This window comes from Trachurus trachurus (assembly GCF_905171665.1).
Source record: "Trachurus trachurus genome assembly, chromosome: 7".
NCBI classification, from domain to species: Eukaryota; Metazoa; Chordata; class Actinopteri; order Carangiformes; family Carangidae; genus Trachurus; species Trachurus trachurus.
Window position 1 is genome coordinate 23,442,582 of NC_139901.1, and position 25,156 is coordinate 23,467,737.

Here is a 25,156-nt window from a genome sequence, read left to right on the forward strand (position 1 = left end):
TCAAGCTTATGTATCAATATCTTCTGTAAACATCAGCTTCTTTTGCCCACCCCTGAACTTACACACTTTAAATATCCACCTTCTTCTCGGCCAAGAGAAAATGTCACTGTCAGATATCAGACAAGCAAAGCAACAAAATGTAAGAGGTCAGAAAGACGGTAATAAAAACGTCAAGTTGTAATGAATAAAGGTATTTTTATTTAGAAATATAAATATTTGAACTTTACATCTATCCAGTTATCTGTCTTCTGCGTGAGCGAGAAACAACTGAGATAATTTGTGAAATAGATGGAGATGTCATGCTCAAATTGCCCAGGCGTTTCCTCCTTCACACAGGAGCAGGGGGAGCTGTTGAGACGACTTGCTTCAACGTCTGTAAACTAATGAGTCGTGTGGAAATTAGAATAGGAGTGAAACAGACAAATTGACTCCACTGTGTCCCTTGCATTTTATTTGTTTCACATTTCTCACAGGTAAACTGTCTCCTCTTTACTGACACAGTGTATTATTATCAGTGACCACAATCCAGAACCTGTTCAGCCTTGGAGGATTGATGTATAAAAAACAGAGTGATGGGTGGATGGATGAATAACATTACAAGACACTGCCTTTTCTTTTTTTTCAGATATGTTGATAGCTAAAAATCGCAATGTGACACTTACTACACTAGATGGCGCTGCTTGAGAGAAAGTTAATGATCCCTCACTTACTAAAAACTTCAAAGGGAAATTCCAAGAGCTTCAGTTTTAGCCAATATTTGCACACTGACTTTCATTAACCCAGTCAAATTTAATATGTATGCTTCAAATGTATATTAGACATATAGGCCTTACAATAAACCCTGTGATTATTTCATGAAGCCAGGTCCATTTATTCACACTTGATTGGAGTTTATAGGCGTAAATGAAGCCGCCGTGAAAAAATCTGTTGACATCTAGATATGACCGGAAATTCTGCAGCCTAGCCTAAATTAACCCAAGAAAACACACACTGTGCTTAAAAAACGAGGTAAATCCGCATATTTGTAGGCAGATTGATTGATCAGATGCCTCGTTTTCCTGATCATGTCATGATTTCACACCGCGCAGGAGCTCAGTGATCCTGGATGTGTCGATTTGCGGCGCGACGCGCAGGACGAGGCGCTGCTCCAGCAGACTGAGGTCCTGTGGGGACAGAAGGAGCCGAGGCGCGGATACAAACACACAGGAGGTTGGAGGCTTGAGCTAGAGCCCTTTTTATTTTTATTTTTATTTTTTATAACCCAGCTCTCTCCTACGAGCTGCCTCCGTTAATGGTGATCAGGGTGAGCGAGGTGGTCTCCGCCTGCATCTCTCTCTCTCTCTCTCTCTCTCTCCCTCCCTCCCTCTCTCTCTCTCCTCCTCAGCGCACAGGCGCCCTGCGCTCCGCTCCGCTCCGCTCTGCTGACACACCGGGAGGACAGTCCGCACTACGCGTCCGTGTCATTGGACTCTATGGATACAAAGCCCGGTCAACACAGACACATGGGGAGACTTTAGTGGGAACTGGATCTACAGCCTGCGACCTTTTACATGAAAACTGGTAAGTGACTTAAGATTATTATTATTATTTTTTGGACAGCATGTTCCGAAGTCCCCAACTTGAAAGGAGCTCTTATCCACTGGGTGACATTATTGACCGCTATCGACTGTCAATTGTTGACCCTTATCAGTGGAATCACCGAATATAGAAGAGAGGTATTTATTTTCAGTTTCACCCTTTAAACTATTTTTCTATGTACAATCACCAGATAAAAAGCAGGATCAGGCCTTTTAACTCCATTCTCAGTCCGTACCTATACTGTTTTGACTTGGACGCACTTAATGAAGACATAAAGTGACCGGGCTGTTAAATCCAGCATATGGTAGAAAGTCGCCAGATGAGCAGGGGACACGGTGAGACCGAGGAGACAATTGGTCTCTTGTGTGTGGACGGTTTTATGATAATGAAAGTGGACCCCGTTGGCCGGGCCAGCCCCTGAACACAAAGATCATTCTCAACAAAATAGTGTGGGCGCCTGCTTGGTGCTGAGGCAGCGAGTGTGTGTGACAGCACCATTATTCACCAAGATGCCTAATTACATTAGTCTTACACTGGATAGAAAAAAAAGGTGTGTTGATGAGCTCGTCCTCATGAAAACCAAAACTCAGCGCAGATGTCGTTTGGCTGCACATGTTTCCTTAATTGTACCATTATGAAAATATCTGATTACTGATTAGTGTAAGTTAGTAAGTACCTACCAGTTGTATTCATTAGTGCTCCTAAACATAAGGTTTCCACAGAGTGTTGGTTTGCTATTTTACAGTCAGTAAGGCTTATTGATACCCAGCGCACAGGCAGGCTTGTTATCATCTGAATCAACCATGTTTTGGGTTTTAGTATAAATGAAGCTTCATATTTCTCTAAGATTGTAAAAGCTGGAATCTAAATGTGTCCTGTATTTACTTATAGTTTAATTAACACTAGTGTTTTTTTGTTTTGTTTTGTTTTGTTTTGTTTTTTTCAATGTTTTGGGCTTTAACTCTGTTCTTTTAGCATAAGAGGCCCGCAGGAGATTCAAGAGACTGATCATCTTCAGACTCTTCTGTGTAGAATCAATACAAAAAAGCATCTGAGCTCAGCTGATTGATTAAGAAGATCATGGACCAGCTGCCTGGAGATGCTCATGAATCTTGCATGCACACCTCCCAGTGTGTAAATATGCTCAGACAAAAGATTTCTTTGTCATTTTGAGAGAAATGGGTCACAACTAGAGAATTGTTCATTACTTAAGGGTGTAACTCTGAGCTGTTTGTGGGAGAATTCATTTGGATGCAATGCACTGTACGACAATTTTACTGAAGAGGTAGGAGAACACGATTCAGATTTATCTTCACAAGCGGAGATCAATAAGCAATAATTTTCTTGTGTGTGTGTGTGTGTGTGTGTGTGTGTGTGTGTGTGTGTGTGGTGTACAGAGGATCAGCTTGAGTGCAAACACACTCTTTATTCTTGAGAGGGGGAAAAAAAAAGAAGCGGACATACAATTTAGACACACACAGGTTTTAGAGGGACTCCCGGGGTAACAAAGACAGACCTCTATGTATTGCTGACGCTCTGTCCAAATGTAATTCCTTAATGCACTCTGAGAGTCAGAGATCTAATAAGAAGTGGAAGAGCATCTTCAATAATGAAACCCCACCTGCATCTGTGCTGCAGAGTGAGGGCTGGGGCCGAGAGGCTCCATAAATAACAGAAGCCAGACCTGACACGTGCTGTTCCAACGTCTGCGAACTGCCAATAATCCACCTCATCTACTAAGATGCTGTTCTTGCAGACTGGAGAAGGGTGGGGGTGGGAGGGCAGGCACAATGCTTGGTTTTAGTTGGCAGTCATCAAGTAAATGCAGCCCAGTGCAGCAGCTTTACTCCATTAAACAGTTCTGCAGAGGGACATGGTGGATTTTCATTCACCTTTTACTGATGAGGAAAATAGAAGCAGTGTTTCCTGGGATCATTTATCCACTCACATCACAGGAGAGACTGTGGTATATTGATGTGCTGATGAAAAGAAGGGATCACCGCCGACACGTCTTCGCTTGTATTCAAAAAAGAAGTTTATTAACAAGAAGAAGAACAGTGTACAAAAATGCCGAATCCTGGAGCATCTCTGGTCAAAAATGAGATCTCTCTCTCTCAACCCTAAAACCTTCCTTTTTATATGTTGGCTTATCTCCAACACTCCACCTTCTCCGGACAGAGAGAAACCTCCCGTCCAGATGTCCAATGACCTTTGACTCGACCCTTTAACTTTTAGGCTAGCGAAAAACCCCATATCCTGTATCCTATGTCTTTTACCCATTAGAGAAGACAATGGGTCATTCAGTCGTCTTGGACCATGCCTATCTCCTTAGGTCAGATGACTAAACAAATAGTAGAACCCATTAAGCTGATCAGTTCACACATTCCTTCAGTTCAGAGAAAGCACACACACAAAGAAGAACACATAATGGTAATAGCAAGATATTAAAACTAAGAACATTAAGGAGTATAATATACTACATATTTCCCCCCTTCGAGGCTCGTAGAGTCTCGACACATAAAACATAACATACAATCAAATGATTATCATAATGAAACAAACAGATATTCATATATAATGCTTACAACAAAACAATCATTAACAATAAAACAATTTGTGGAGTGTGAGAGCGAAAACCTGCCAGGCAGCCAATCTTCCTTAAAGTTTCCATCAAACAATCAAGACAGGAAATTCTCTCACGGTCCCTCTGCCTTAGGCAACCACTGTTTAGCACTCCAAACCAATTAGAAAAGAAGAAATTCTTTAAACTTATATGAAATAATTCAACAGATACATATGAAAACCTCAGACAAATAAAATCAAAACAGTATCCAATTTCAGGCTGGTCAACCCATCGAATCCTCCATTGGACCTATCCCTGCCTCACATTACTCTCCCTAAACGTCAAAAGGAAAGAAAACATCTGAGGCTCCATTATATCCACATACTAGCAGAAACATACAATAGTGAGTACATATCATCATAAAAAACATCAAACTTTAATATCAAAAATGCATACAATAAAAACACCAAATTACACTGCAGTTCTTCCACAGTGTCAATCTTCAATGTGGTCAAAATACTTAAGTGTCCATGTTCAGGGCCCTTCACTTCATTCACATTCTTCATGTGAGGATGTCTGAATCTCCTCAGAACATCTGGGTCCCCGAACAGCCTGGCACTTTCACAGTGATCTCTCTCCAATTTATTCTAGGAGGGAGAGAGAAAACAAACCAGTATCTTTGCAACAATAAATACATTTCAAACATTGTCACAAATTAACACACTCTATTATTATCAAAATGTATTATTGTCTCATTTGCCATCATTTTCAATATGGATATGTCTCCATCAGTTCTCCTCTCGCTTCTCTTTCGTCTTCATTCACATCAATTTCTCGCAGTAACATCTGGTTCTGATCTCCTGGTAACACCACACCAGCCCACTTCAATATCATCGCCTTCGCAAAGGTCAATAATATTGTACAGAAGCAAAACAACAAGCATAGTGTTACAACTACTGCTATCATAATTTGAGCTAACACTGCACCCATAGGTCCTAATTGCTCCTGCAGCCAAGAATTTGCAGATTTCCCAGCACCTTCTGAAGCACCAAAAGCATCTCTTATGTTTTTCAGTGCATCTATAACACTAGTCATATTATCTGAGCTGTCGGGAATCAGAGTGTAACAAGCATCTCCAGTAAAATTCAAAGCCATGCATAGGCCTCCCTGTTTGGCCAGAATATAATCAAGTGCCATGTCATGCTTCAGCAATGTCAGTCTGTGACTTTTCTGTGTGTTTGTCAAAGTTGTAAACCCTATCACAGTTTGATCTGCGAATCCCTGCAGGGTGTATGTAATATTATCAATGTGATCTGCTAAGTATGTCACTCCATACCATGGAAATAGACCTATACCCCATTTCTCTGCTAAACTTACTCTGAAATGGTAGGCCTCCATTTTGTGAAATTGTGCCAATTCTCTCTTCTTTCGTCGTTCAGAAACATCCTCTGATTCTGGTTCATCAGATGCTTCTTCTTTATGTAAAGTGAATACTTCATATGGGAGTTTCAGTTTTGCCATGTAACAGCATCCTGTCCACCCATATGGCAGAAATATATATGCTTTCTCATCACATACCCACCATAGATCTTTAAAATTTCCCATAGTCACATTTGCTGGCAAAGTCTGATTTTTCACAGTTAAAGTTCTACTCCTTTCAGAATCTGGAGCATGAAAGGTCACTGAATACTCATCATTTAGGGCTCTATGTTCACTTTTACCAAAATGCATCATATAAGTGTTACAATCCGATATACCCATAAACATCTCAGAACCTTTATAAGTAGAGTTTGAACAAAAACAACTCTCAGCTTTTACTCTTGCCACTACCATTCCATCAGGAACAGCCTTCGCTAGTTCTTCATTTGGGCCAAATATACTCAAATATGGTAAGTTACTCAACCAAGAGCATTCAAATCTGGGTTTAAAAAGATTAGTTGACAAACGCATAAACACATCTCCTGCTGATTGCTGCTGATATAATAACCATGATAGCGCATAAGACTGACAAACTGGAACCAGTGGTTCTGGTACTGCTTCCAAAATTGCAGGCCATGTGCCTGGTGTTGGAATTCTTACCACACATGGACCTTTAATTCTTCTCACTGATCTTATAGAATGGGTTAGTTGCTGAAACCACAAATTCCTACCTGCCCATGGGTCTGGGATATCTAATGCTTTGGCATCAAATCCATATGCTCTCCACTCAATTTCCCTTTTCTTTAGTAGACGATACTGCTCAACTGTTTCTTCTGATATGTCTTCAGAATTCAACAATTGATTACCTATATCATCTGAAATCAGACCCGACAGATGTTCAGTGTTCTTTCCCTCAATTTGTTCTTTACTTTCAACATTTTCATGACTACCATCCACATTAACCTCAGACTTCGGTGTCACATGTTCCTCCTGATTGGGTTTAAAAGTTATCACATCAGGTTTTGGTGTTGTTACTACAGATTTTTTAGAAGTTGGAGACTCTGTAGCTTTTGTGGTTATCTCAAGCTTTATTTTACTCTTAGAATTTTCAAGGGTAGTAAGAATAGGTGTTGTAGTTGTCATCAATGTAGTTGTAACTGAAATAGTCGTAGGTTTCAATGTGTGTGCCTTCTTAGTTGTTTTCAAACCTAAAGTAGTAGGTGTCACTTTTGTTGTAGTTGTTACAGTGGTTAATTCCTGCTTTTCCTCAACCACTTTTGGCACTTCATCAGGTTTGAATTGCTCTATAGCAAGTTTTACTTTGCGAGTCACATACCCTGATTTCCACTGCTGTTTAAGTGAAACAAATTCAAATTCTGGTTCCAAATAAATGCATGTGTATTCTCCTTGATCTACCCATTCAGCAAAATTCAGAAAAAGTGAACAATCTCCCTTAGCTCTCGTCAATCCCATGTCATTGGTCAAAACATACTTTCTGTTGCTAACAGGTACAGATTCAACTCTAGTTCCTCTTAGCATCAATTGCTCATCCCGATTATTTCTCCACTGTAATGAACCTTCAGGAGTTTTCTGTCCACACTTACATGGAAGCTGGACTGAGCCTCCTAGAGGTACTTCAACCTTAATCGTCATATCGTTTAGGCCTGGTCTTTCTTCTGACTGGCCTTGGGCTCTTTCGCCTAGCTGAATGTTCAGACTGTCCTGGGGTGGCATCACCGCTCTCTGCAGTCTCTGATGCTTCACCTTCCACGGGCTCTGTTGTTTCTGGGACATGCCTGAAATCAATGACCTCAAATCTTTTCTCCTGCTCGTTGACTGGAGAGTCACCTGTGGCATCATCAGAATCATGCACAAGATTATCAACAGCATCCAAATCCTGAACCACTTCATCTGGCTCATGTGAGTCTTCAACACCTCCATTTTGTAAGGGTGGCGTTTCTTCTACTGGTGCTTTAACACAGTGAGACAGGTGGTACCAAGTTGGGGATCCTTTAACCTGGACCGCAGTTCCTGTACTGCGAACAACTTCAAATGGTCCTTCACGGCGTTCGTTATACCACTTTCTCCTAAACACCTTTACAAACACCTTATCTCCAGGTTGCACCGTGCTCCTTTTTTGCTCATCAAGTCTCTCCTGCACCTCCTCTTGTCTCTGCCTGTCGGAAACATACATGGATATTCTTTTATGGAGAGTAGCCATATATGTTACATATGCTCGCATTTCATCTTCCAAAAGACCCAGACTTGGACCTTTTCCAGTCGTACGCAAGCAAGGTGTTGGCATCTGTCTACCTGTAACCAACTCATGAGGCGTCATATGCAAATCACGCAATTCACTGGAGCGGCACACCATTAATGCTAATGGAAGTGCTGCTATCCAATTTAGACCCGTGTGTTGACAGATTTTTACAATGCGATTTTTCAAGATACCATTCATTTTTTCACAAATTCCTTGACTCTGTGGGTGGTAAACTGATCCGAGGCGCTGTTTAATTCCTAACTTTTGCAAAATTAGCTTAACAGTTTTATCCACAAACTCCTTTCCATTATCTGAAGATATTCGATCAGGAAGTCCCCACCTGCTTATGACCTCTCTGCACAGAAACTTGGCAACTGACTGAGCATCCTTTCGCTTGGTTGGACAGGCTTCTGGCCATCTGGAAAATCTGTCCACAACTACCAGCATATACCTTTTACCTCCAACTGGTTTTATCATATCAACAAAATCCATTACCAGCTCTCGCATTGGACCCCTTGGCGTTGGAATGTAACCTGGTGGAACTGTAACACCTCTTCGAACATTGTTTTTCAGACAAATAGTGCATCTGCCTATAACATGATCAATTTGTTCTAATAGATATGGTGCCCAAAATCCATACTCTTTCATGATCTTTCTCCTAACCTCCCCCCTTGCAACATGGGCCAACCCATGTGCCTCTTGGATCATCAATCCCAACAGGTCAGGAGGTGCTATTATCAGTCCTTCATGATTTCTCCAAAGACCAGTGGAATCTTGAGTAGCACCTCTGTCAATCCATAATTGTTTATCCAATGCAGAAACTGCTTCCTGCATCATGATCACATCATTAAGTGTTATTTTATCTTCTAAATCGACGTCATGTGTGACCAAGAAAACTTTGCCCAATTTGTCTGCTCCTGTTACTGCTTTGGCAGCTTCATCAGCAGCTTTATTACCTTGAGTAACTCTTGACATGTCATGTTTGTGTGCTGCACATTTCGCTATTGCTATTTCTTTTGGTTTCATCATAGCATGCAAAAGTTTCATAATCTGAGCATGATGCTGGATTGGGGAACCATCAGTTTTCTTAAAACCTCGATTTTTCCACACTGATCCAAACAAATGACACACATTATGAGCATAGGCAGAATCCGTGTAAATTGTCACACGTTTACCTTCTGCCAACAAACATGCTTCAGTTAATCCTACAAGTTCAGCAAGCTGTGCTGATGCAGGTTGAGGAACCACTTCAGCTTTTTCAATCACAAACTCTGTCCCCTGGGCTTTGACCACTGCATAACCAGCACTCAATTTATCCCCCACACGGTAACATGATCCATCAGTCCAATACTCCAAGTCTGCCTCACACAGTGGGAGGGCTTGCAAGTCTGACCTCAGCCTTGAATATCTCTCTGCCTCCCGTACACAGTCATGCGGTTCACCATCTTCTGCAGTTGGCAGATTTCCAGCTGGATTCATTGTAACACACCTCACTAATGTAACATCCTCCTGCTCTAAAAGCCTATGATAATCTCTAAGCCTAGGCATTGTCAATGTATATTTACCATAGTTCAAAAGATTTCTCAAACTATGATGAGTGAGAATTGTCACAGGATATCCCATTGTTACAGAAGATGCTTTATCATACATCAAAGAAACTCCTACCATTGCTCTATAACATAATGGCAATCCCAACTCTACTTCTGAGTAGGAAGTGGAATAATAGGAAATGGGTTGAGGATTTTTCCCTGTTCCTGTTGGCTGACAAAGAACTGCACATGCATATTTACCCCCAACTGAGGTAGACACATACAACAGAAAATTCTTGGAATAATCTGGAAGTGTCAGTGCTGGAGCCTCCTGTAGCCTCTGTTTGACTGTTTCAAATGCCAAAAGGCCATCCTGTGTCCAAGAAAGATTACAGTGTAATTGAACACTTCCGGTATCTTTAATCATAGCTCTCAAAGGCCCTGTTAAACTAGCATAATCTTCTATCCATGCAGAAGAATATCCAGCAATACCCAGAAATGTCATCATTTCTCTTACTGTTCTGGGTTTAGGAGCCTCTCGAATGGCTTGTAAATGACTGTCAGAAATGCTTCTGTGTCCATGTGTTATTGTTTGACCCAAATAAACTACTTTCTCCTGACAATACTGCAGTTTTTTCTGAGAAACCTTGTGACCATTTTCTGCCAAAATCTGCAACAGTTTAATTGAATCGTCATGGCATGTTTCTTTATCAGGTGAACAAATTATAATATCATCCACATATTGTACCACTGTACTTTTCAATTTATGATCCAGTCCTACTAGATCATCTTTCAATACTTTATTGAAAATGTGAGGACTGTGTTTAAATCCTTGTGGCAATCTTTTATACTCATAGAACTGTCCCTTGTATGTAAACCCAAACAAGCCTTGACTTTCTATGGCAAGTGGAACACTGAAAAATGCACCACACAAATCCAACACTGTAAAATGTGTAGCAGTTGAAGGAATCTGTGCCAACAAAGTGTGCGGATCCGGCACTTCTGCTGGAAAATCAGCAACTACTTCATTTACAAATCTTAAATCATGTACCAGGCGATAAGAATTATCAGGCTTTTTCACAGGTAACAATGGTGTATTACTTTGAGGATTTTGAGTTATCTTCAAAACATCTGCTTTCAAAAGTCCCTCAATTTGCGGTTCAATCCCTTCAACTGCTTCTTCTCTCAGTGGATACTGATTCTTCCAGGGAGGTCTAGTCCCCGGTCTAAGTTCCACTTTAACAGGTTGAGCTGACTTCACAAGACCTATATCAGTGCTGTATCGAGACCACAAACATTCAGGTACTTGCTGCAACATCTCCTCTTTCATAACATCTGTGTCCACTTTAACACTGCAAATGGCTTCATGTGTCATTTGAACAGTTTGTGGTCGCCCATGACCTTGAGCAGAAATCATAATTTTAAGAAAGCGCTGATCCTCACTCCTCCAAATGGAAAGATTCTCTTTTGTTGGAGCAAAAACAGCTTTCCCTGCCTCAACCATCATTTCTCCTATATGTTTCTGTTCATAGTCCTCAGACACCATCAAAGTTACATGCGGCACACTTTTCTTGATGTCAAATTCTTTACTCACATAATCGTTCATATCAATCATCATAGCTGCTCCTTGTGGGCCCAAAATGATACAACATGAAGTGAGTTCAACTTGCTTTGGTTGACGATTCACCCAATTTTCAAAATCTGACTGAGAAGCATCCTTAAAATACTTCAATGTACAATGCAGCGGATACTCTGGAAGCTTCACATCAGGCATATTTGCTACAATAAACTTCTCCCACAATTGAACAGGCTCCAAAAGTCCTGCAGTGAGATCTCCAATCCAAAACACTGAAGAAGCTTCAGCATCTGTTTTCATTGACAATTGACGAGCAGTATCACTTGGCATTTCCACCAGACAGCCGTCTGGAGTACATTTTATTACACAATTCAATCTACACAAAGCATCTCTTCCCAAAAGTGCAATCGGTGTATGTTCTGATACCAGTATAGGTATTGTAGTTTTTTGATTTTTGTAGCAGAGCTCAATTGGTTTTGTAAGAGGTACCAGCTGTTTGACTCCCTCAAACCCGATTGTCCGTATCAATTGACCAGACATAGGGAGATGTATAGCATCTTCAGGCCGAATGCAGGTAAAAGCTGCTCCGCTATCTACCATCACTTCTAATGGTTGATTATTTACTTTCACCATTATTGTTGGATCTTGCTCCGGCCCTGACACTACCAGCTGACACCTCCCTTTCGGATTTTCTGGGCAGCCCTAGAATCCTGGCTCCGGGCCCCTGAAGGGATTCACCGGTCCCCGGAATGCCATTGACTGACCTCTAAAGCCTCCTCTTGGGATTCCTCTGAAATTCCCTCTGAAATTTCCTCCTCCTAGTTTGTTACACTCACGAGCAAAATGACCAACCAGTCCACAATTATAACACACTTCAGGAACTTGTTGAAAATTTGGATTAAAGTTTCCTCTTGCTCTCCCTACATTTCCTCGACCTCTTCCTCTCCATGCCTGCTGCTGCAGGCCAAAGGTCGGCTGTGCATTATAAACAAAAGGTACCGCTGCACAAGGCTGTGGTGCCTGGTACTGATTTGGCTGTGACTGCAGCTGTGGCTGTGGCTGTGACATGGGCTGATTTATCTCAGGCTGGTTCTGCATAACTACTGCCTGCTTCTTCTCCTTCTTCTTATTATCTACCAACTGAATCTGGTTTAATTTTCTAAGGATCTCCTGGTCTTGCTCCTTTTGTTCATGCTCTTTCTTCCTATACAGCTCCACTTGGTGTGCTATATGATCTGTGTAAACACTCTTTATCATGCTCCCTAGACCAACCACTTCTGCTAATTTACTCCTCACTGACAGGGGCAACCCCTTCTGAATCTTAGCTCGCAAGATTGATTGCTCCATCTGACTGTCATCCGGATCATGTCCTGTAACACTTCTCCACATCTGATGCGCTCTTGACACATAAGCACGAGGATTTTCATCGCATCCCAATGGTTCAATCAAAATATTATCAGGATGCACATTTGTGGGAAATGTGTCCTTCAAAGATCTCCACACTCTAGCTCTATTTGCAGAAAACAGCTCTGAATCATTTACAGAAGTTCCCACATAACGATTAAGTCCTGCTCGCTGCAAAATTTCTTCCATGGCAGGAACTCCTAGAATGTTGGCTAACAATCTTTTAATGTCACCCATGGCAGATTGTGTTCCCACCATGATTTCTTCTAGTTTAGATATCCAGGGATGCGCCCCATTCTGGAGGATAGGTAATTTCTCCAGGATATCTGACATGTCAGTGCTTTGCCAGGGTTTGTATTCCAGACTTTGTCCTCTAATTACTACTGGGCCCATAAAGCTGGAATTTTTGACTTTCCTCGAACGGAATGTATATCCTGTATTTGATTTTATGGCACTTTGTGCTTCTAGATCACTTTTTCTAGCCTGTAGTTCCCCTAATTTGTCTTCGAAAAACTCTTTTACCTTGGGTGTGGATGTTATAGATAGGCGTGAAACGCAGCTGTCCATTTCCTCATTGATTACTTTTAGACACTCCTGTCTATCTTCTTCTTCCTTTCTATCAAGGAATTTCTTCTCTAGATACTCCATGTATGATGGACTCTCACCTCCTAACTCTTCCTCGCTGTCCTCCCATTCACTCTCAGTGTCATCTTTGGGACACTTTTTCTTTCCTGACTTAGCTCCTTTCCTCTCTGCACTGGCTAATATCTTTTTTACAGCAGGATCGTATCCCCCAACAGCTCCTTCCAGATCACTTTGATCATCATCTCCAAAATCAATCTTTTTAACTCTAATTTTATCCTTAGCTTTGAAATGCACAGTTTTGCTTTTACTTTTGCTTTTGGAGCTGGGATACATTTTTAAAGTTGTTTCTGCTTTTCCTGTCTCTATTATTTTCTCATTATCATCTGTAATATGATAATCTCCTTCCTGAGTAATCACTGGGAGCTGAGGATAAAGTTCTCTAAGCTCTACCTCCTTCTCATAAGGTGGGGGTCTCTGTACTGGGACCACGTGTGAGAAGGGTGCATCAATTTCTGTCATTAACTTTTCTACACTCTTTGCATTCTTCTCTAACTCTCCCTGAGCCTTGTTTTTCTCCTCCTTTTTAGCCTTTGACCATTGCTGTCCCTCTCTCTCAAACAGCTGGAGCATGTCTAGTTCCATCTGTCTCTTCTGTTTACGCTTCTCTCCCTTTTTACCTTTTTTCTCACCTGCTTTATATATGGACACAAGCACCTGCATTGTTTTAATTACATCTGGGTTAAAAGTCCCTACGACTGGCCATGGTTGGTCAATATTGGACCAACGGCCATGCCACTTCTCTGACATTTCTGTTATACCTTTAATTAAAGGATTATTCTTTTGGACAACTTCAACAGGAGTGATTACTTTTGGATTGTCTATTTTTGACATTTTGATATTCTTCTCTTATCCAATTTTAACCAGATTAATTTTATTCTATTTTATTGTGATTTTTATTATATCTAATTAATTACTACTAAATCTATTTTAATTACCTATGCTCCTTTAATTGCCACAGTTTATGAAAAACAGATGAAAAGATTTGCCAACTTCAGAAATCAAAAGAGAGTTCTATAGGTAAAAATTCACAACGCCAGGTCCACACACAAAGCTCTTCAACTACAAAATCAATAATCTTTACCCAGCAATAACCAAACCAAATCACAAGCCAACAACAAAATCTCACACAAACCAGTATCTCAATAATAAAATGATCAGTCCGTTGCCAAGCTTTCTTCTAATTAACTACAACATATGTATGATGCATGTACTATAGGTGTGTGCACTAAATGTAAATGAAAGTACTATTATCAATCAAATTGCATCAACAATATCAACTATAAATGTATGCACAGCGGCATAAATGCAGGTACATTTGTCAGAAAGAGTTTGTGGATAAAATCTCACTGGCCTTTGTCACTGGATCCCGATGCAAGCGCTGTCGTCCGCAAGCCTCAGTCCCTGTGATGCAAACCAGCTGTCCTTGCGCCTCCAGACACACCCTTTGTCCTTTTGCCTCCTCTTTGAACTCTCACACCATGAAAGGAAAACAGACAAATAGTTCAATGCCTTATCAATATAACTAAAACACTTGAACACTTGAAAACATTCCTTCCCCCTTTTATCAAACTTTCACCCTTTGTCAAAGTTTTTACAAAAAGAATCCTCCTCCGGGGTTCCTTTTTTTTTTTTTTTTTTAACAAGTCTGTTTATTTTTTCAAAGTCCTCTGAAAAGAGAGGCTCATAAAAACATCTTTAACCAAAACCCCCTTGGAAGATTTATACATTTTATTTCTTATTAAACGTCCTTTGGAAGCTCATTAAAGCGTCTTCCTCAGGCTCATATTTGTTAGCAGCTAAAGAATATATAACATATTATATACCTCTATTCAACATACACTCAATCATATCAAGTACTCCTAAACTTTATTCACAAAAGAAAACCAATCTTCACACACACACACACACACACAAAAATGGGGATTTGACAAACAAACACAAAACAAGTGATCACATATATATTAAAGCTTCTTTCTAACTCTTTATTACCCTATTTTAATTTTCCCTCTATCAAATGTTTACCCACCTTTTCTAACTTTTATTTTTACTCTTAGTAAACCCCCTTTAACCTTATTTCTTTTAATATCCCAAAATGTCCCTTTATTTTACCTATTTTTTACTCAAAAAATCCCTTTATTCAAATTTACCCTCTTAAATCCCTTTTTTTTTTTTTTTAGTTAACCCTCTTTAACCCCTTTATTTTAGTTAACCCTCTTTAACCCCAGTTCCTTTAAACCCACTAAGACCAATTCTTAACTTATATTATTACCCATTACTTAATCCCCTTTTTACCCCTTTTCTTTATCCACATACCCATTTTCTTTACCTACCCATTTTACCCCAAATGTCCTATTTTACTTTTACCCCAAATTCCCTATTTCCCCCTTTTTGCGTTGCCTGTAACGCAAACAAAAACCAAAGACCAAAAAACAAAAATGAAAGACCAAAATGAAAGACCCCCCTAAAAAAAATTTAGAACGATAATCAACTTCTAATCATCAAAGCAACAAGCACCCACACAAAGATTCTTTAACGGTGTGACCCAACAGCAGACAGCAGCCCCCACGAGCAAACCAGCGCACACTTATGTGAAAAACTCACCCTTTGTAGAAGCCGGCTGTTGCGGGAGTCGGCCCGGTGGAGCTGCCAGCCAACGCTGAGAGGCCACAGACACGCCCAAGTTCGTGACGCCAAAATTGTGGTATATTGATGTGCTGATGAAAAGAAGGGATCACCGCCGACACGTCTTCGCTTGTATTCAAAAAAGAAGTTTATTAACAAGAAGAAGAACAGTGTACAAAAATGCCGAATCCTGGAGCATCTCTGGTCAAAAATGAGATCTCTCTCTCTCAACCCTAAAACCTTCCTTTTTATATGTTGGCTTATCTCCAACACTCCACCTTCTCCGGACAGAGAGAAACCTCCCGTCCAGATGTCCAATGACCTTTGACTCGACCCTTTAACTTTTAGGCTAGCGAAAAACCCCATATCCTGTATCCTATGTCTTTTACCCATTAGAGAAGACAATGGGTCATTCAGTCGTCTTGGACCATGCCTATCTCCTTAGGTCAGATGACTAAACAAATAGTAGAACCCATTAAGCTGATCAGTTCACACATTCCTTCAGTTCAGAGAAAGCACACACACAAAGAAGAACACATAATGGTAATAGCAAGATATTAAAACTAAGAACATTAAGGAGTATAATATACTACAAGACCACTCTTGTTTACACTGGGGGAAAAAAAAACTTGAGATGTGTGGAGATTCCTATTGTATTCTTTTGGTTTGTTTATATTCATGTCAACATCAAATGTGTCTTACATGGCATCTGCTCTGTGTGTGAACTCCACACTTTATGAGGCAAAACACTTTCACTCAGGCGTTCATTTAGATGGTTGTTGTCACAGGAGCGTTGTTGTGAAACAAATTAATTTCCTCTCCAATATTTGAGATAGATCCCCTGCAGCAATTAACCTGCATTTGAGGAATTAACCTGTGCCTGTCGCTATCTAATAACTACGGACTCTTGAGGCTCAACTCCCATGCCTTCTCCAGCTTTGTCAATTAAAATAGATTTTCGCTGCATGCTCATTATCGTTACGTTTTACCATCGTTTATGTTGTACAAGAAGAGGCATGAAGTCACATGAGTGCTCAATGATTTATCATCCTGCAGCTCCGATGCAAATGAAACAGTGTGTATTTCTTTGTTTTTTTGGCGCTTCTTGTTCCGCGATGAAGAGAGCCTTTCTTACGAAGCAGAATGTGACCTTCCCTGCTGCTCTTAAGACTGACCCAGTGGTTGACAGAGCTGCGGGCTGTCCCTGCTATGAAAAGATAGCACTGTGCTGAGCTCCGTAGATCGACCCAGAGGGCCCCGTGACTCTCCTGTTGTGTCTTGCAAAGGGTCTCATGAGCGTGATTTATTTAGAAGTTACCCTGAAAGAGCAGCTTTCATGCTGTGTGTCTATACTATATGGAGAGAGTGACTCAAGAAATGAGGATAGGTGTACGCTAAGTACGCCACTCCATGAGTAAGTGCTGTACATCAGGCGAATAAGCTACGAGACTGCCTTCGTGACGATAATCCGCTTTGCTCTACAGTACACTAAATGGAGGTTTTCCTTTCAATTGGCCATCTGCATCAGTGTGTATGTGTGTGTGTTTTGTGTTGCGACCAAGGAGGAGAAAAGCTTTTTATCCCCCCCCCCCCCCCCACCCAACCCCCCTTCAGCTGCCGAGCGCCTGAAATATTTAACAGGGACTGCACTATTTTTGGGTTTGTGCTCAGTTTGTTGTGGAGCTTATGTAATTTGTAGTTTCAGCTCAACGTGCATGGCGCTACTGTGTACCAAAGAGCAAGCACACCATCGGCTTGGCTACCTTGAGCACAGTGATGCTGCAGTATGATTTTTTTTTTCTCTTTTGCAGCCATACAGTACCACCATAAAGGATACCATACTGTTCACCAGAGTCAGGAGCGGTGAATTTAATTGCCATTTTTAACTCAGTGTCTGTCTTGTACATCAAGGAAGCAGGGCCGGTCCACATCTTCTCAGGTTACTTGTTTTTCCGAGATATCGATCAACTCTTCCCTCTTCCCTCCAACTGCCCCCATCTGTCCCTCTTTCTCTCTCAGTTTGTCTCCCATCTTCCTCTACCGGTCCTCCTCTCTCTCCTCTCCTCTCTCCTCCGAGGTGTCAGATTCTCTGACTCACGCCCTGGTGTGGAGGATGGGAGGAAAGCAGGGATGAAAGAGAAGAGAGGAAAGTCATTTTGCAGATAGAGGGAGTGACCTTCATCCAGTAAGAGGGATGGGATAAAAGCTGGAGTTAATACCCTGCCAAAGTGTATTCTCCACCATGCCAAAAAACCATTCAGAATGATATATGGTCTCTAATAGAAGCTCTCTAATAATAAGAAGCATGCCACTGTAAGTCAAGGCAACGCAAATGACCAGAAAATTTCCACTGTTGAATCCAGAAGGATAAACACTTGGAAGAAGTCAAACTGTACAATAGAGTGAAAACCGCACAGCAGCATTTGACATCTGAAGCCAGTTAGTGATTTTCTGCAGTAAAATTGTATATTATGAAAAAAATAGTTTGCAATAGAGCTACGATGATTAGTGGATCTGGAGAAAATCAATGCCAACTGTTTTGATAGTTGGTGAATTGCTTCGGTCACCATTCAAGCCAAAGAAAAGCCAGATATCTCTTTGGTTTTAGCCTCTTATACAGTATGTTAATTTGCTTCTGTTGTCACATCACATATGATAGTAATTTGAATAGCATTGGGCTTTGGACCGATTGTGTGATAAAGCAGTGATTTGAAGGCTCAATTGGCATTTTCTGACATTTTATAGAAAAACAAGTAATCCGTTAACTGGGAGGATAATCAGCAGATTAATTGATGAGAATTAAACTGAGATAAGCAAAAGCTAAATGCCAAGTGTGCAGTGTATGGGCTTGGGCCACTCTGTCCCCATGCTAACCAGAGCCAGCGTAAATAGAGGCTCAGACGGTGTCACTGTGTGTCTGGAACCAGCAGCCACTTGGGAGATAACAACTGACAGCACAGAAACACGGCCCTGTAAGGTTCATTATCTGTATGTTTGTGTTGTTTTATCCCTGCTGGCAGTAATGAGGTGGAGGAAAGAACTTGGGTTTACCTAATGAGTAGACGGGATCTGCTGTGAAAACAAGTACATCAACACTTGATCGATGTGTATGGCCGTGTTCTTATAAAGGTATACTCCTATTAAAAACCATCCAGCCGGAGCTAACTTAAAGTGATAGCTGAACATTTTGGCAATTCCGCCTATTGCCATAATCCGTATAGTCTGAGGGGTAGGTTCATTACCTTTATTTGTCGGTGCATGCTATTTTTAGATCGGCGGGGCAAAGACGCGAGCTGCTCAGCGATTGCAACGGAGGCACACTGTACTTTCCCCTTTCCCTTATCAAACTCATCAAATACACAATCCAACAACTCCAAAACACTCTCGTAGAGAAGTTGTGAGTGACCTGCACATTCACAACGCTATGAAATAATAATGTAGCATTACGAGACAGAGCTGTTTTCGAGGCAAATGCGTAGCCGAAACTACGTTACAGACATGGCTCCTGGGTGGAGTTATTTCAAAATTGCAGGTAGTTCCATGTATTTGCTTCATATATTATTTTATAGTGTGGCAAGAGCATTTTGGCGTTGTTGGATTGTGCATTTGATGAGTTTTGAGGGAAATGCGTGAAGTACCATTTTGTGAGCAGCTTGCGTCTCTGCCCCGCCAATCTAAAAACAGCTTGCACTGGCAATTAAAGGTAATGGACCTACCCCTAAAACTATAGGGATTATGGCAATAGGCTAATTTGCCAAAATGTTGAACTATCCCTTTAACTCTGCCCCAGCCTGACAGTCGCAGAAACTGATGGCTTATGGGATGGACTGGCACAATAGAGTGTCAATTACGCTGCCGTTCATTAGCTATTGGATTCACTCGTAATTATGCAGCCCCTGCCACTGAAGGTGATCCTTGTCTAAGCTGCGCAGACAGATTGACATGATTGCAAGTTGCCGTGACAAGATGAAGCCCTGAAAGTATTGATTCGTGCCACTTTGAGATATGAAAGAATTTGCAGAAGTTCCTGTTTCTGATGTCAATAATTTGTCTGTGTTGCAGCTCCAGAGCTGTCCTCACACTGATAAAAGCGCAATGACAGTTGGTGTAACGTTTAGATATAATCTGCTTTTTGTGTAGATAAGAGACTGAGAATAAGGGAGATATTATAATAATATTTTGTTATGAATAAAAAACCTCATCTAATAACCAACACGACACAAGCTCAAATTTCTTCATGTCAGCCAGAAAACCCACACACACATTTTGCCTGGAAATTCCTACTTGAGTAATTCTGCCTCCGCCCTTTGGAAGTTGAAAATTAGAAACTTATATCGCAACTTTTCAGCTGATGTGTGTAATTTGCAAGGAAATCTGGTATAGTCACTGTTTCAAACAGATCATGAATTAAAAACACTGCCTGAGGGTAATCTTATCAGCCCACACGTAGGTGCAGTGGCTGCAGTGAACACAGCTGTTGGCCTCCTCTCTGCGGGGAAGCCGAGCTGCTTCCAGGAGCAGCGAGCAGCTCGGGGGCCTGATAACCTTCTCTGGGGCCCTGTGGTTGACAGTCGGCTCGCGCTGCAGGCTGACACGGTTGTGCTTTAACACCAGACGAAGCCGGGGGCTGATAGGAGAGGACAGTCCCCTCTGCGCCGAGGGCTGACCCCTCCCATTATATGTGACATAGCTGAGACAGACTTGCTGAGAGATGAAACACTGCTCTTTAATTTCAAGCCTCTCCTGTTTCACAGCTAAAGCCCCTCTCCTGCTGTCTCTCTTCTTTTCTCTCTCTCATCTCAGCGGAGAGATTGTGGAAGTGCAATCATGGTGAAGAAAGCTTTTCATACTCAGATCAAGTGCTTTTAAGTCTTAAAGGTGTGAGCTTCTGCTCTGAGTAATCCAACTGGATACATGTATACATTATTTAGGCTCTGAAACGTATTTTCCCAATCAGCTTCTTGTTACTAGTGATGGGGTTGATCCCTTTTTCTCTAAAGATAGAAGAGTTTTGTTTGTTTCTCATGTGACATTTTCTGCTTTTTTTTTTTTTTTTTTTGCTCTTCTTGGTGGATCAATTTTAATGGGATCAAATGATTTCCCTTGATCAATCAGAACCTGATAATATTTGTATGAAAATGTGATGACAGCTGTTTGGTTTATTTTCTAGGATGCAGAGGAAGCAGGTTAGCTGTGTTTTTTTTTTGTTTTTTTGTTTTGCTTTTTTAGCTTTAAACACACAGGATTTTTAACTTTGACTTTATTTTGTCATGACCATTTAATGTCATTGAGAAAAAAAAGTTTGGGGGTCTTTCAAACAGCCTGTTTTACTGTGGCTCCAGCTGATAGGGCATAAGAATTTCTGAACATCTGTCAGGAGGTTTAAAGTACGTCTCATTTGTGCCTGTCCTCTCTGGTGGAATGAGTTACTATACAATTCGGTCAGCTGAAGCCTTTTCTGTCTTTCTGTCAAGAGCACTCACCTACAATTCTCTTTCTCTCACTCCATCTCTTGATCCTACTCTCTACTCTTTTTTTATTGTTATTTCATGCACCTGTAAGCCTCGTGTCAGGTGGGACATGGAACTATATACAGTATAGTATAGCTACTGTGAGCTATCTTTGAGCTACTGTGGCCTCATTTTTACATCACATTGGACAAGGGCGTCTTCCAAATGAATGAATGTCACTGTAAATGTGCAGGGCTGTTTTTTTATTCCATATACGCTGTTGCATATTCTCTCTCTCTCTCAGCTGTGTTAATATCACTCTGTTTTACGGCTCATGAAGCAATAATACTGATGATGAATCCCAGCATCACTCGTGGCTGTGATGTGGTTAAAGCTGATCCAAACATGCAGCCCCTCTTTGAATATTTCATTCACACAGAATCGAGTTCATTTAATCACGAGGCCTCTGCATAGAGTCGTCATTCTGCTGAAGTTCAAGTATTCAGAGTGGTGTTAATATGCAGTCATTAGCAGTGTTAGTTCATCATCTTCCACTAGTTAGAGTTTCTACACACTGTCCAGAGTACACTATGCCGACACGTGCCTGTGTGTGTGTACCCTTGTGTGTCCTTGTGTGGATGTGTGCACACATGTTTGTTCCCCGAGGGTCTCATTTAAGCTCGGAGGAGACTGACCGCGAGTAGAGAGGAGCCTAAAGGACTCTGTCTCATCCCCCTCTTGTCCCCTAAGTCGGTTTTTCTATATCCTCGTCATCTCAGCTGCTCACACTCTCATTGTGTCATTCATGTACTCCAGTTTGGCAGTTCGTTTGAGTTTGTTTGTGACAGATAGCGGCATAAAATCCTCCAGTGGCACTTCTCAGCAGATCAAAGGCTGTCCGCTCTTGTGTTTCCACAGGACTTTTTGGTGTGTGTGAATTGTTGTTTCCTTTCATCCCAGCAGCTGCGTGTGGGTCTGTGTGTGTGTGATTTGTTTTGCCGTACAGAGACCCGAGAATGCGGCTGCCTGTGTGTGCGTGCGGAGGGTTGTCCGGGCATGTGTGTGAATGGTCTCTCACCTCTTACCCTCGCTGTGCGCGTGTACACACGTTGACACCCTCTCACTTATTCTCTATACGTGCCCACCCGGGGAACACCCTATCCCTTCTGCGTCTGTGCGCTCATCAAGCAGACACTTAATACCCCCCGACCCCTTGTATGTACTGTATGCAGAGGGGAACCCTGTTTCCGTCTTTCACCATGGAGACCAGGCATGTCCTCATTCCTTCCTCATTTCCTGTAAGCCGGCCCAGGGCCGTCTGTTTGCTGGTACTGTGAGGGACATGGTTGTCTCAGAACAGGTGTCCAGTCCTTGACACAAGTGGGTTGTACAACATCCTTTTCATCTTGACAGTCTCTCTGGAGTGGATGCTCCTGGAAACATGGCAAGGAAAAAAACAGTGTCGCTGGCGGCTGTTGAAGGATGTATGCTGGTTGCTTTTATCCATGACATCTTTGATGTATGCTTCATGGATGTTAGGGGAAATACACCTCTGGATTCTGGGTATTTCAGGTTTATTTTATGTTATTTTCAATTTTTCCCCCCATCAATTGGATAACATTGTACCCTTAAGACACAGTCAAACACATAGTTTGTTGTATGTTTATGTCTATATAGGTCATATGATATCGGTGACATTTAAAACAGTATATTACAGGTACTGTAGACAGGGCTCAACGTGTTTACATTATCATTCTCTACTTAAATATTAGAATAACAACAGCACATCTATTTTGGTGTCTTGAAATATAAACCCTCATTCAGTATCTTTCCTGTCTCCTGGACTTGTGAGTAGCCTATACTGTACATGGCTGAGTCTTTCACAACTAGAAAGATTGAACTGAACACATCAACATTATCTAAATGGATGTGCACTTAATTAAGCAGTATATGATTTAAAAAATACCACTAAATTACACATCAACTTAATTGCTGAAATCAGGTCTGAATTAAAACCATGCAAACAACTCTATGAGGCTTTACATAGGCACAGTAGTGTCTTAAGATGCATGGTAAAAGGCTCACATTGCCAATATTCACATGTTGGTGTTACGCAGGTGGAATGTTAACCATGTTCACCACATCGGTCAAGCGTGTTAGCATGATAACATGTGCTTATTTGCATGAAATCCACAGTGACCTACAGCTGAGGCCGAGTCAAATCAGTTGCATGTTTTGTCATGAGCCAAATTCTTAATTTTTATTCAGCAATGTCACTAATTGAAAAGTCAGAGGATCACTGTTTGAAGTGTTTCAGTGGGGCTGGAGGGATATTTGAGAAATCTGAATTTGGACTAGCCGATAAAATGACGTGTCAACAGCCACTCAGCCAACACGGCCACAAACCAACCATCATGCAAACCGTGCGCAGAAACTGTGAACATCCTGAGGTCATTATCAACATTTTATTTCATCACTGTATCTAAACAAAGGGGATTCAATAATCTGGCCATATTTCCAACCTGTATAACAGCTGCTGTTTTTTTTGCCTCATCGGACAGGTCGCCATGTTCTTCTGGTGAGCACAGTGTTATCATAACAGTGACACAATGATGGCCAAGAGTACAAAAATGTGACCCCAGTTGCAATAAAGCCAAAATAATCCTTTAAAAAAAAAAATTAACTTCTGTAGCTTTTTTAAAGTGCAGCAGACCGAAGAAAGACATGGCTTTGTGACCATTTGTTTCTGTGTCAGCCATTTGGTCTCACAAAGTCATGCTTAATCTAGTGTATATAAAGATGAAGACAAGCAATGACTCACAACAGGAGCTCCTGTATACTGGATTCCCTGTTCTGAGTTACCAGGTCTAATTTAGAACAGAGGGGCTCTGTTCATCCTGGAACGCTGCTGCTTGGGATTCTGGAAATGAGTAGTTCAGAGGCTCACCGCCCTCACAAACACAGAGCACATGCCTTGTTATCAACCCACAGAGCAGAAGATAATGATCCCTCCAACCATTAACTCCTAATGCAATAAAGTGCTAACATTTTAGCCATGCCCCTCAGTGCCTAAACATAATGAAGCCCACGGGTTGCACAAATGTGCTCCGTGATAACACATGTGCACAGGACGCATCGATCACGCTTAAAGTCATGATTGTTCGGCTACGCATCTGTAGCTGACAGCAAGTAAAATGTTCCAGTTTTTGTTTATCTGCAGTCAACCCTCTGGCCTTTGTTTGATATTTATGGAAATTGTATGGAGATGAGCCTCTAACTGATAGTTGTGCAAGTCAATCCAATGAGCATCCCTTTCAAAAGAGTAGCGGAAGTTTGATTTGATGCAATCTAATCCGGCGAAATGACACTTTGCTCCACTTACTCCCACATTTTGACAGGCTGGCATATCAGACTGTGCCACAGACACGGAGGGAATACAAAACACATGCAGGCAGTCAGGCTCTGTGACATCTTAAAGAAGCATGTGTGTGAGCGTTTGAACGTGACTTTGAAAGCATCCAGCACATAAATAAATCAACCAAGCGGCGATGGCCTTGTGCACCGAGCAGAAGCAATAAACCAGCCCACAACAAGTCTCTCAGGAATCGGATCTCATCTAAAATAACACCAATTTATTACACATGATCTCCTCACATAGCGTAGCAAATCTACAAACAGTGCGCAGATTTAGAGAAAAGAAAAGAAAACACACACACACACACACACACACACACACACACACGCACACACACACACACACACACACACACACACACACACACACGTCAGGATTGCAGCAGAGGGCAAGTAGACAGTGGGACAGTGGGTTGGGTGGAATTCACTTGGCAGACAAACAAGTGGCCTTGATGAGTCAAAGAGGAGACAATCATTTGTTACTGTGTTGGAGCTGAATATGAGCTGTGGTTTTTCCACAATATCTGAGAGGCGTTATTAAAATCAAATATATTTTATTGTAGAATTGCAAGAGGAGCTGATACAATAAAGTCATACAGTAGTTGGTTTAGTTACAGTAATTATCAGCTCTAATAGAAAACATTATATGCATTTGTCATGCCAAATGCAGTGGTGGGACTCGGGAGGGGTACTCGT

General features: G+C 41.4%; 1 protein-coding gene across 3 annotated transcripts in view; it reads left to right on the plus strand.

The window, feature by feature from the left end:
• The first annotated feature begins 1,341 nt into the window (after positions 1 to 1,341).
• Positions 1,342 to 25,156, plus strand: part of LOC310989218 (poly(rC)-binding protein 4-like) — a 47,537-nt gene continuing 23,722 nt past the window's right edge. For all 3 annotated transcript variants that reach the window (XM_083976205.1, XM_083976207.1, XM_083976206.1), the window contains exon 1: positions 1,342 to 1,560. The gene's annotated coding sequence lies outside the window, so the exon portion shown is untranslated. The remainder of the gene's footprint in view (positions 1,561 to 25,156) is intronic.